The sequence below is a fragment of the Dermacentor albipictus genome, chromosome 1 (genome assembly GCF_038994185.2).
Source record: "Dermacentor albipictus isolate Rhodes 1998 colony chromosome 1, USDA_Dalb.pri_finalv2, whole genome shotgun sequence".
Classification (NCBI taxonomy): Eukaryota; Metazoa; Arthropoda; class Arachnida; order Ixodida; family Ixodidae; genus Dermacentor; species Dermacentor albipictus.
This window is the reverse complement of record NC_091821.1, coordinates 216,059,467-216,073,055: the sequence shown is the minus strand read 5'-3', so window position 1 is coordinate 216,073,055 and position 13,589 is coordinate 216,059,467. Positions and strand designations below refer to the sequence as shown.

Here is a 13,589-nt window from a genome sequence, read left to right as displayed (position 1 = left end):
ACCCAGCTCCTCAGGCGCGGCGGTGTCGCCTTCAATGACCTTTGACCCCATGCCATACCACGTGACACCGTGACGTCACGACAGAGGAGAAACAGGGCTCCAACTCGCGCCGTCGCTCGCGGCGTCGCGGCGGTATATAAGCAGCTGCGCTTGTTTCTAGGTGGCGTTGGCTCAACTCTTGCGAGATGGGCTGGGTGGGAATCGAACCAGGGTCTCCGGAGTGTGAGACGGAGACGCTACCACTGAGCCACGAATACGATGCTTCAAAGCGGTACAAAAGCGCCTCTAGTGAATGCGGTCGCTTGCTCAGGCGCACATTTCGTTGCCGCGCCGAACGCTGCGTTGCTCGACGCTCACCGCGTCCAATGCGGGGCGCGGTGAGCGCTCGTCCTGTCTGCTCCTTTCTGTGTCCGTGTTTCACTTCGCGCTAGAAGCCAAAATCATGAGATTTCTTAGGGCGGAAACTGCCCAGCGCCGGGCTTTCTCCGCAACGCGAACCTCTCTCTCTCTCTCTCTCTCTCTCTCTCTCTCTCTCTCTATATATATATATATATATATATATATATATATATATATATATATATATATATATATATATATATATATATATATATATATATATATATATATATATAATAAACGAGAAGAAAGGGGGTTAACCGAGGGACCCGATATTTATTAGTCTATAATGAGAAGCCAACAAACACTGACACCAAGTACAACATAGGGGAAATTGCATGTGCTTAATAAATGAAATCAGGTAATGATAAATTAATGGAAATTAAAGTGGATGAAAAAACAACTTGCCGCAGGTGGGAACCGAACCCACAACCTTCGCATGTCGCGTGCGATGCTCTACCAATTGAGCTACCGCGGCGGCGTTTCCCCATCCACTTTCTTGGGTATTTATGCGTACTAGTAGAACCCTGGGAGTGTTAGCCAGCACCCCCACTCACAGACCTTGGCGGCGGACGTGGAACGTCTATATATATATATATATATATATATATATATATATATATATATATATATATATATATAATAAATGGCGAATCCCGCGCGTTGTTCGCTGCAGCGCACCCCGAAAAAGACACTCCTCGCTGCCCGAGCAGGGAATACGTAGCAAAGAAAAGCATTACTTCCGTGGCCACTCTATTAAGTAAGACAATGTAGCTTCAGCTGCAGTTTTGTTGCACTTTCCAGCGTGCAGTGGAAAGTTACCGCTTTCAAAAAAGTAGGGGAGGGGGGGAGGGGTGTTCTAATGACATACATTGCCCCCCATCCTGGTAAATACGCCTATGCCGCCCTCGTCCCCTCGTCTTGGGAACGGCGATCACAGATGCCGGGTGACAGCGCTCATTTTTTCTGAAGTCTCTCCCTTTATAACCAGCCGCCACCGACGACGAACGCACGTGACGTCACTACACTGACCCTTTAAAGCTAACATGGCGAGGATGACGAGGCCGCCTTTGACGAAGATAGGTCCTGCTATCGAAACGTTGGCCAGCCTTTCTGAGGCACCTTATCCCGGTGTACAAACTTCATACCACAGTGTGCTATTCCATCCGTCAGCCCCTTTCTTGATTTTGGACTCCTATGCAGGAAAAGGTATTTATACGTACCGATATATTAAATAAGCACGATAAGGACGTAAGAAAAAAAAATGTTTTTTTGCCTAATGTTCCGGTGCCTAGTAATGAACATCAAAGGGTGGAAGCAGTGTGCAAATTAACTTGCCAGCGTCGCCCCGGTGGGTCAATGGTTATGGCGTTATGCTGCTCAGCAAGATGTTGTTGGTTCGACTTCGGGCATCGTTGGCCGGCTGCATCCCTATCACGGGTGCTATGCAAAATTGCTTCTGAACTTAGATTAATGTGCAACCGGGACCTGAAGGACGCGCTACGTAATTCTAACGCATTTCTCTCGCATTTACCGCTAAATCGCCACTGAATTTTCTTGCAGTGCTCGTTTCGTGCGCGCGTGATCCAGCAATGCATCTGGGACCGATTGCAGCGGCAAGCAAAACGGGATGTACACTGTCGTGAGTTTTGCAACGTGTTTCTGAATGGTGTGATCCCCATCATCGCCCAATTTTATGTCCACTGCAGGACGAAGGCCTCTCCCATTGATCTCCAATGACCCCTGTATTAAGCTAGCTGACCCCATCTTTCGCCTGCAAATTTCTTGTTTCATCACACCCCTTCTGCCGTCCTCGAGTGCGCTCCCCATCCCTTGGCATCCACTCCGTAACTCCAGTTGACCAGCAGCTATCTGCCATAGTATTAATTAAATGGCCTGTCCAACCCGATTTCTTTCTGTTAATTGCAACTAGAATGTCGGCTGGCCTCGTTTGTTCTCCAATGCACACCGTTGTCCTCCTATCTTTTAACGTTGCGCCTATCATTTTTGTTCCACTGCTCGTTGTGTGGTCCTTATTTTCCACTCAAGCTTATTTTTATCCTCGAAGTTAGGGCCCCATATGTAAGCACCTGAATTGCGTAGACGCGTCCAAATGTTAAGTGAACTGGTTTTATTCTGTTATTGCCTTTGTAGGTTCCTTTGTTATGCTGAGCCTTAGTATAGCGCTCTAATTAGTCTGCTATTTGACTAATATTTGAGCGCAGTGACAAGAGTGGCGTATGAAATATGGCTGAACCAGTGGGCTTTATGGCGTATACGTTCAACCCAAATCGTTGTGCAGAGCCACTAAACTAGTTTCTTTTATATATATCCCTTTAACACTGTCCTTTTACATCCAGAGAAGGATAATCCCGTTGATGGTCGTCTTTGTATTACCTGCTCCATCAAATTACACCTACAGTGTTTGACAAGATGCAGAAAGATCGTTGCGGCAAAGTCCCCGATCACGCGAAAGAAGGGCACCAACCGGCGCATTCTTATTCTCTCTTTATTCATATTTTTCGTCTTGGGAGTTGCAGATATTTCAGTAGATCGGTTCATCCGACAAGTTCGCCTGCAAACTAGGTGCCTGCAAAATTCCGGGGAACAGCTGGACTCGCGCACTGTTCATCGCCGGCAGTCCTTCCTGGCGTCTTCCAACCCGAGAGGCCCGCACAGCACCCATACAGGCCGTGACCCGGCGATCGAGCCTGCTTCGGTTCCGCCAACGCGTCTGCATGGTGGCCGACGCCCGTCGTCCGATCCGCGTCGCGCTCACGACGTCACCCGTAGAGGAGGAGGAGGGGGGCGTCATAACGCATCGCCGGGCCCCGTGCCGTCGGCCGAGGAGAGAGAGACCTCAGCGTGGACGTCGTCGGCTCGTCAAGTGTGCACGGGTCCGTGGGCGCCTTCACCTCCGGCGCTGTTGACTTGTCCCCTCACTTCACGGGTGCCATTCTTCTCCCTCGCCGCGGGGTGGGTGAAGTGTGTGCGATGATCCGGCCGGAGGCGTCGCGAAGGGAGGTGTCGCGTCGCTCGTTCATAGCCGCCGAAAAGCGACATTAAGATTCTTCGGGGCAGGCGGCATCGTCGCTGTCACTCGGGGCGTGAAAGAATGCTCCGGACACTTTGCAGCCGTATCCATCGCGCGCGGAAGGAGGCGCCCATTTGGGGCCACTTCGTTGCGATGCAGCGAGCTCGGCGCTAATCCCGATCACTCGCGGGCCACCGGCGATCGGCCCAGCAGCGGCCGGGAGGCGCGTATGAAAGAACGGCTGCGGCGAAAAACTTCCTGGCGTGTCGTGCCGTCGTCGAGAAAATGAAGGCGACACAGGCCAGCGTTCTGATCACACGCACTATCAGCAGGGCTGCAAGAGTACGGCCTGTGCCCCCTTAATGAAAGCAGGGATCGGTTTGCTACCTTTTTAGTTATTCGCTATCTGTGTTTCCTCTCAAAAGCTGAGGTCGTCTTGCTAACGCTGCTGCATATATATATATATATATATATATATATATATATATATATATATATATATATATATATATATATATATATATATATATATATATATATATATATATATATATATATATATATAGGGAGTAAGCAGCATGACACTTTCGATAGCTACTGACGTTCCCCATATTTTACAGTGTCATTCAGTGTTGTCATTCTTTTTCCCATGCATAACGCTTGCTTACTGCCTCACACCCCTTCCTTCCTTGCAAGTCTGCGCGATGGCGCACTGCAGGGATACTGCACGCCACACCGCTTGGGAAACCTGCAGCCACAAGTAGCCGCGAGGAGCGTTTCTTTCCTTCGCACCCCCCAGCACCTGCTTTACATTCCCGCTTTTTCTTACGCGCAGTCGCAGCACGCCTCGCAGCTACCGCAAGACGCGCGAAGCTCTTCCGAGAGCGCCGTGAATTTTCCGCCCAAAGGAGTTTAAGCTCCAGCGCTATTTCACGGTGAAGCCTAGCCCCTGCGCAACTTCCTGTCGGAGAAAGCGTTCGTAGGGGGCCATGTAGATTTTATAGCGCAGTCGCCGCTAGTTACTGCTGGCCGAACCCTTACCCGAGCCGTTGCGCCGCACTCAATGAAGGCCTGGGGCCCGGTTGAGGCGCGCTCCCCTTTTTTTTTGTCTCGACCTGGGCGCCGTTCGCGGCGCGCGCGTTGCTTCGAATTGTCGCCGCGTGCCCGCGTGCGGCTGGCTCTCGACCCCGCAGCCTCACCCCGGCCTTGTTTCTGCTCAATTGAATCTGGAATCGCCGGGGGAGGGCTTTAAATACGGCGGCCATCCGGAGGACGCCTACGACGGCCGTGCGTCACGGCGCCGGGGCTCTCTCCGGCGATGTCGGCCCGCCGCTTCCTGGGCACCGATCGCGCCCTCCACCGCACAGGCCTGTGGGCTTCACGCAGCTGCCGCTGATCTATGGTGGCAGTTCTTTCGCGAGTTATTTTTGCATGCATTCTTATCCTAGGCATTTGCTTCCGTTGTGTGGCGTGTGTGCGTGCGTGTCTCGAGGGAGAAAGAAAGGGGGGAGGGAGCGAGAAGAAGAATACGAAACGGAAGAAGCAAACGTTGGAGTTGGTGACGTGAATGCGTAGTTAAGCGTATTGAGAAACGGAAAGAAATCAAGTAACCGCCGACAATTAATGCAAAGCGTGGTACCCTACCACACGCAGACATAATTCCAGTTTTCACCAAAACACGCCCTCATCTACGAGTCATCTAGGAAAACCGACGCTCTCACTAAAAGCACGCGAACTTGCACGTGCTCAGTTGCAAAGTGCCATAGCCACTGAACCACCACGGCACGTATGGACTTAAGCTTGATGCCACGGCAGGTAACGTGTACCATTTCCTGATGTTGGATCCTCTTGCGGGCAAGGAGCGATTTCTATTTTTTTTTCTTTCTAACTCTTCACTGTATTCTTCATTATCTCGCTGACCGTCAGGATTAGCCAGAACTCGTTCTTCTGAGCCTTTATACAGAACGAAACGTTGTTGTTTTTTTCAATAGAAGCGCCATTTAATGACATTTTATTTTATTCTTTCTCCTTTCTTTGTTGGGGTGATCTGTGCTGTCGTGATCGAGGCAATTTCTCATTGTCGTGTTAGAGTATCCGAAATTCCGAACAAAGCTCGGATAGCGGTGTTTGGTATGGAAGCATTGAACTCGATCATTCTATATTCAATTTCTACGAATATATTATTATGGGCGATCATACGGAATCACAGTACATATTGGAGCCTGCCCGAAGCAAACAAAATAATTATAAGATGCTCTGTTGGTTGCTTCAAAAGACACAGAGAGAGAGAATAAAGAGAAAGGCAGGATTGTTAACCATATAACAACATCCGGTTTGCTACCCTGCGCTTCGGGAACAGAGAAAGGGAAGATAAAAGAAGACAGAGAGTACAACACCACCAAGGGAAGAACAGCATGTGCTCGAAATCAAGAGCGCGCTGAAGTGTGTAGTCGTTCGCGCATGCAGATGCCCGAAAGGAGCGCACCATCTTCTGCGCTGACAATCGGTGCGGCCGATTTTAAATCTTCTGTGCACGAAATGATGGCTTGCGAAGCATTCCCCTAGCCAAAGGATACACTCATTGCAATAAGTGCATCTGGAATATGTATTGAACTTTCAGGAGTCGCAGTGTGTTGGTTGTTTAAGAGTGCACGGATAACGCTCCATAATGAGCACAAGAAGGCTATCACTCGTCTATCTGCAACTGGTGCCTTATCAGTAAATGTAGTGCGTGTCAGAGGGGTAGCACACTGCGACTCCTTGGAAATCTGTGCAAGCAATTCGTCTGAATAGTCAGGCTTGCCGGCTTATCTCCGACGTGCCCTCAACTTCGGATTCGAGCGGTGCTGGAGAGGGATGGAATACGGACTATGCAGATGTCTCCTTCACAACAGCTGCAGTCTGCTTAGGAGACAGTGGGTAGCAACGTCGGCGGCGTAGGCGACACCGAACAATTTGACTAGCGTCTCAGTGGGTCACATTTTCCTCAACCTATATGTACACTACATGAGGCCACCAGGAATTGTAAGGCATTTCGCTTTTTGCCTATTTACAAATTGTCTATTTGAACGAACTGTCACATGGCATCGCGTGTATTGAAGGAATTAAATATTTTTTGCCACATCTTTGTGTTCATTTTTCCACTCCTAGAAGAAAAAAAAAACTCGCTTCGTATTCGATTTGATAGTCCCTGAAACAACTTTCTTTTAATAATCAAAATTTCCGTTCGATTAAAAAAACAGAGCATCACTATCCTAGCACACCTAATTGTGAAGCTGATTAACAAGTTTTGTTCTGTTTGACCAAGGTCGTCAACCTTAGTGGCGGCTGTTTCGAATATTTTACTGCGCTATGCAGTTATAAGTTAGGTATCGGGATATTCGTGTAAGATCACGGTTGCTTGTGTCATCACGGCTCTTTATAACACATGCTCGAAGCTTCGGAAACGAAACTACACTAAGTATTAATTTCCTCGCTTGTAGGGACACAAAGGGACAACAATGCGCGTTAGTGTTCAGCGAAGATCAATCTTGAGCATTGCTTATGGACGGTTGTATGCCTGGGGTTGTTAGGTAGTTTGAGGGGTTGCATAGCAATGGAGATGCTTAGCGCAGTAAATGATTTGGGACTGCTGAGCTACCGTATTTTTTTTTCTTTTCTTCACATTCCACAATTTGGTTTCCATTGAGTGCTGCCCGCTGACCCTCAGAAGCTGCAATCGCAGTATTGCTCTCTTGGCTGCCTCCCTTCATATTTAACGGCACGTGGGCGCGTCTACGTTTCAGAGGTATACTTGTTCGCCGTGCTTGGAAAAACAAATCAGAAAGCTTCGTTAAACCCTATCTATAGAATGTTATAAACAAAGAAAGATTCGTGCGGGCATCATTCCCGTATTGAACACGTTCTTATACTAAAGGATACTAAAGCTTCAAGAACAAGCACCACTCCGTGCGTCTGTTGTGCCATTACTGACGTCTCAATATCAACAAAAGTATACTTAACCTTCTCCTTGAGTTAGGCACCAAAAATTCGTCTGGCTTCGATAATATTTCCCACTTATTCTGAGTGCAATATTATCCATAGACTGCTAAATATCTATCAATTGTTTTTCAAAAAATCTGTGTCCAGTGGTGTTGTACGCTCTTCTTGGAAACTAGTGAAAAGTACTGCCTCTCTATAAATCTGGTGACATGCATATACTCAGCCACTACAGACCAATTGGGCTAACGCCCAACTCTTGTAAAATGCTTGAAAACATTGTCCACGCACACATAATTCAATTTCTAGAATCTAACAAGCTATTAAATGGTGTTCAAGATTATTTTCGGCGTGGATATAGTACGTAACTCAATTGACAGAATTCACGCATGACATTTCTTTATAACTCGATTAAGGCAACCAGATCGACTCAATGTTTTAAAGGAAAAACTAAAACCCCTTGCCGGAGGTAGGGAACGATTCAACAACCATGCTAAGGTTGTCGAATCGTTCCCCACCTGCGGCAAGTTGTCTCTTCATCCACGTTCATTTCCATTAATTTATAATTTCTTTATTTAATTTATTAAGCACGAGTAATTTCTCCTGTGTTATCCTTGGTGTCAGTGTTTGTTGGCTTCTTATTATGTGCCGCAGATACGATAGGTACTTCTCACCTTCACCTGCTCTTCCTTCGTTAAACTCATCACCACTCTCTGTCCGCCGTGAAATTGACTCACCGAAATATATCTACAATATAATTAACTCTTCATGTCGGCTTTGAAATAGCGAATACCTATAGGTTGCTAAACAGTCTTCAACACGCAATTTTCATGAACTTAACCTGGAACAGGTTTTCGCTCGTAATAACACATTTGAAGTTTCTTTTTCCCACGTACTATAGACTTATGAAATTATTTACCTGGAAATATACGTTCCCTTCCATCAAATGAATTTTTTCGCCGCACTAGCTGGCAATGCAGCGTAATAACACTTGTATATTTTTTGTATAATTTCTATTTGCGTTTCTATTAACATGTTTACTTCTTTTTTACTTTAGGCTTATACCCACTCCTGCAATAGTCCTACGTGGGCTGGAGTCTGTTCAAGTAAAGAAATAAGAATAAATGACCTTGCTCCAACGTGCAAGTAAACAGGGTGTGCTTACTGTCACCTAGGTTCATTTTAGGCCGTGGGCGTCGGCCCTAAATTGACTCCTCACTCTAGCCAAGACCTCAGTGTGCACTTCTGGGTCACAAGACTGAAGGAAAGTAGCTGCCTTGAAAACTTACGGCCGTCTGCTTTATCGTTATTATTCTCGTGACACTTTTTTGTTGTTGTTGTTATCGTTACCTCGACGATTCTCTCTCGCCCCTGGTTGCGCCACCGTCTCGGGCGGCATACAGTGCCTTTCGTATAATTCAATCAAAGCCATTTTCGGCCTCCGCGCCTTTCACGCTCGGAGCTGCTGAGCCGTGGTCCCGGCACCCGCGGGGCCCGGACTCGGGGCGGCAGCCGGAGGACCCCGTGGCAGCGCGCGAGGCCCGGCAGCGCGCTCCTGGACCGGCGGCGTGCTTCCGTTCGACAAACTCTGGTCACGTCTCCCTGATTTTTACGAGAAGTATAAATTTCTCTCGCCCCCACGCGTCTAAATACTTTCACGTATTTCTTCGCTGGCACACGCCCGCCCCCTTTCGCCCGTTTCTAAACTGCGCCCTCGCTGTGTCGCCTCTTCCCTTCTCGCCACCTCGATTCCTTCCGTCCTTCTTCCGCGCGCGCGCTCCCGTCGCTACTTGCGCCCTTCGCTTTTTTTTTTTTCCTCGCTTGCCGTGACTTCGGAATTCTTCTCGCCGAGTGTAAAGCGATCTCACAGCCACCGAGTAGTAGCCGTGGAAAACTTAAGGGACGACCCGTTTGACTTGTTTCAAAGCGAACGGTCTGGGTGGCGGCCAGCTTTTTTTTGTTTTGTTTTTTTCCTCTCCCGTCAGCTTTGGACCATCCACCTCGCTTCCCTCCGCGCTACAACAACGACCGCCGCGCACTGATGGTGCGAACAAACAAACAAGAAAACTAAAAAGAAGGGCACAAAGCTTCTTTTTTTTTTCCGGGGAGCGTATACTTCCACCGCCTCGAAGCGCAGCCTTGCTCCTTGTCTTCCGACACCAACCCAAACTCCCTCCCTTGCTCTTAATTTCGTCCGCTCCGGCTGTTCGAATGGCGTGTGCTTTGTTTCTCTTCCTTTGCATTCAAAATAGATGACCCGTTCAAAAAAAGAGAAGCAATATTTCCAACGCCCGGCCGAACGAAATCCCAGGGAAGAAATTGAGAGGAGAAGATACATAGCTTCGCGGTTCTGTCAGCTTTCTTTTGATTACTTTTTTTTCATTGCTTTATCCCAAAATTGCGCGCAGAAAGTTGCGTTTTTCCAGAGCCTGAGAAAACGAAACTTTGGCGCGGAGTTCACAAAAAAGAGAGGCTAACTTCGACTCAGATTTTAACGGTTAGATTGACATTTCTTTTTACTTCCGTGTTTGTTTTCTGGAAGTTCGAGCGACCTCCTCTCTCGCATGTTCGTGACGGAAGAAAGAAACTTCGCCACTTCGTGAAGTAAAGTCAGCGTGCTTCACAGAGCAGAATTTACAATAATGTCCTACGAGAGCGAAGTCGTACTCTCTGTGAGCTATAGTTCGTAAAGCTTTTTTGGAATTTACCGTCATAATGACTGCGTAAATTAAAACAAATCCTGGCGTTTTACGTGCCACAACCAGGATTTGATTATGAGTACCGCCATAGTGGGGGTCTCCGGATTAATTTTGACTGCCTGGAGTTCTTTAACATGCCGTAATGGCTGCTATTGAAGACCTTCATTTGGCCACGCGACGAGTAAGTTTACACCGTCGAGAAAGCGTTCAATACAGCTTTGAAGGGCGGGGAGAAGAGGTTGGCTTAAAGCGGAGAAATGTAGGAGTCACTTAAGAAAGTCATCGAAGATAGCCTAATGAAGATGAGTTTATGTATAAAAATGATAAGAACGGGCAAGAAAGGGAACAAAAAAAAAAGACCAATGAAAGATAACGGAATAAAGAGCTCTTTTGCAAACTGTATCATGTCTCATCTCAGTTGTTCGTTCAGGTTTTCATCGCGAACGCACTGCTGCCCAGAACTCGCGTCTCCAGTGGACCTTCCAGAATGCGCTCATCGGCGATCTATTCCATAGACTCTCATGCCCGTTCAAAACAATTAGGATAGTTTGCGAAGTGGTAATATATGTTGGGTCGGCTATAAAACAACACTTCAGCTTCTTTTAAATCGCCGCCACGTGAGTAGCCATGACGGTCAACGCCTGAGTTGGATGACTACGAGGCGGGACACGCATTGCCAGACGCGATCTTATCACTTGGCCGAAGGTTGGATCGTACTGTTCCTCCATACATCCTGACCCGGAAGTGAGACACTGTGTGTTAATGGCTGAGAGAGCGCGCCATCTTGGCATGTGCGACGTCTTGACAGAGGCGCCTGCTCCTCAGCTCCAAGACGCCGCCCCCACAGCCGCCGTTGGCTAAGCCTCCCGAGTCCTGGCACTTTTTTTTAGTCGTTAAGGGTTTTCTTTTGGAGCGGCGTGCCAACTATGCCTTGCCATTCCTGCGAGAGACAGCGAGCAACGACGAGGTGTTGTTTAAGAAAATTTAGAGGTCTTGTCTGTTTAGCTGTGTGTCAAGAAGATTTATCCCTCACTCAGACTTCGCAATGATTTACCTCGTAAACGTGAGCAGCAGGGCCTGAACTACAAGTGAGAGAGCGCTTAAATAATGCCTGTGGTTTCATACTAACAATGTAGCAAAAAAAAAAGGAAGAAAACAGTGAGAGTAAAATTCTAAAACTTCGGTATTACTAACGGACACACTCGCCTAAAAACGATTTTTAGTCGGCTTTTTAAAACGAAAGGCTCTCTTTCGAAGGTTAGAAAATGAGGGTGTTAGAAACATTTCTGTTGCTGCCTTTTTCTTTCTTTGCTTTTTACCGACCGGAAGAGAGTTGGAGAAGCCAGCAAGAACTGCTTGTTACTGTCTAATGTAACGATAAAGCCTAGACCATACGGTACGCTTGCGGACGCGCGCATGCTCGCGTCCACGCGTCCACGCATGCGCAGACTGCACGGCACAGCTCGTACGCGTCGACACGCGGAGCGATACCGGTGAACAGCTGCTCTCTTATCGCGCGCTCGGGCTGGCTCGCGTCGGCGCGCCTGGCTACGCAGCTGCGGCACGGTACAATCAACTCGGTGAGACAGATCTATATCATGCGACAAAGTGATTTTTCCTTCATTTTTGTGCTGATCTAACATGTCTAAAGAATATAACAATTACGTTTATATTTATTGAATAGTTTTGAAACGCTGTCAATAACAAAATACAAAGTCGCCTCTACCGAGGCATCTATGAGTGAGTGAGCCCAATCAGCGCACGCTGTCATGCGTCTCTTGTAGATGCAAACCGCCATTCCTCGCGAGACACGGCAGGCGCAAGGAGCGCAGATGCGAGCTTGCGCGCGTCGGCAAGCATACGTGTGGTCTGGGCTTCGTACTTATTAAAATACGAAGCGACACTAACAAAAACCCATGACATTTTTTTTTTGTCATGAATCCTAGCCAGTGCCTAATTTACGAGCAGCATACTCAAAGTGACATACAGTGCGCCACGTGGCAATGGCTGCACGTAGGAGAAAGTCGCCCCTCCTCCCGCGGCCAGCTAAGTACTTGGGCCAGGAGCCAGCAGCAAACAGAGCTCGGGGCCTCCCGCTTGTTGCAGGCCAAGGCGCCATACACCGTGCGACTTGAATTTTTCCACCTACGGAGCTCGAAACGGAGGCTGCCGTTGGGGGGAGAAACCTGAGGTGGTGGTGGTGGTGTCCGTGGGAAGTTCTCGGAGGAGCGCAGCCTTGGCGCGTCCGCCGAACGCATCGATTGCGCAGTGGACCAGCGGTGGCCGGCCTATCGGTTTCTCATTAATCTCGGGTGCAGCGGGTGTTCCCCTGACACTAATACGCCTTCCCCGACGGATGGGCCCAACAAATTGGTCAGCCGTCGCGTCCGCCGCTGGAAACACAGGCGCGCGATTAGAGCGGCCCGCGCCGCCGCCGCCGCCTGATGCTCGGCGGCTCTCCTGGCGGGATGCACTCCGCGGCGGGAGAGAGGCGCCGAGACAGATGGGGGCACGCGCTCAAGATGAATGAATCGCGAGCGGTCGCCCCCCCTCAGGAATCGTTTGTCGCCCCGCTTGCTGCTGCTGCTGCTGCTGCGCGGCTCGCGGCCGACAAAAACGCCGCGGATGCGCTGCGCTCCAGACGGCTTTGTTCTGGGCGACGGACAACTTCTTGCGCCGCATCGGCGGCGTCGCAGAAAGCTGCAGTAGTCTGCGGCAGTTGGACCGATGGTGCGATGCACCCATACCGCCACGCAGTCGCCTCAGCGTAGCATTATTTCACGTTTTCCACTTACCTAGAAATATATATATGTATACGCGCGAATCGCCGCGCGACTGGCCGCTCGAGGCACTTTGCGTGCATTCGCGGGCTTCTTTCACGCTTGGAGAAACACCTTCATGTAGCATGTAGCACGTTTCCAGCAACAGAAAGCTCTATCGGGAGCTTGTCAGGTTGCTCTATAATTTTCTCATTGACACTTTTCATCTAATTATAACATTCGATAAGTTGATTAATTAATTAAGGCTAATTATGTAATTAGGCGGAATACAAAGATAATCGGAGTATCTCCAAGCAATGGTAAAGACCGTTACCTAGGTTCTGTCCACCTACGGGGAATTTATATATATTTAAAACTTGGTTCATGGTTGTTGGGACACCCTGTATATACAAAGTTCATATGAAGGTACCCTCGAACTGGCTCACATATCTTGTATGCTGGCCACGTATGCCCAGGTCTATTGCCCGTAACAAAAAAAAAAAGAATATAACTTCTATCATAGAACCTGGAAATATAACGTCGGATTACAGGCATCTCTAAAACACATCAATCTCTTAACGGAATGGTGAATTATATTTAACGGCTTCTTTGATTTACTTTACCTCCTTTGATTTATCAATTCGGAATGTGTCACTGGGGCTGTGCTCTCCGTTCTTGGACAATACTCCAGAACGCACATGTCCCACTGTGACACAATTG

General features: G+C 48.4%; 1 long non-coding RNA gene across 1 annotated transcript in view; it reads right to left on the bottom strand.

The window, feature by feature from the left end:
- The window catches only part of LOC139054199 (uncharacterized), a 125,445-nt gene that overhangs the window by 16,437 nt on the left and 95,419 nt on the right, over positions 1-13,589 (bottom strand). The window lies entirely within an intron of this gene.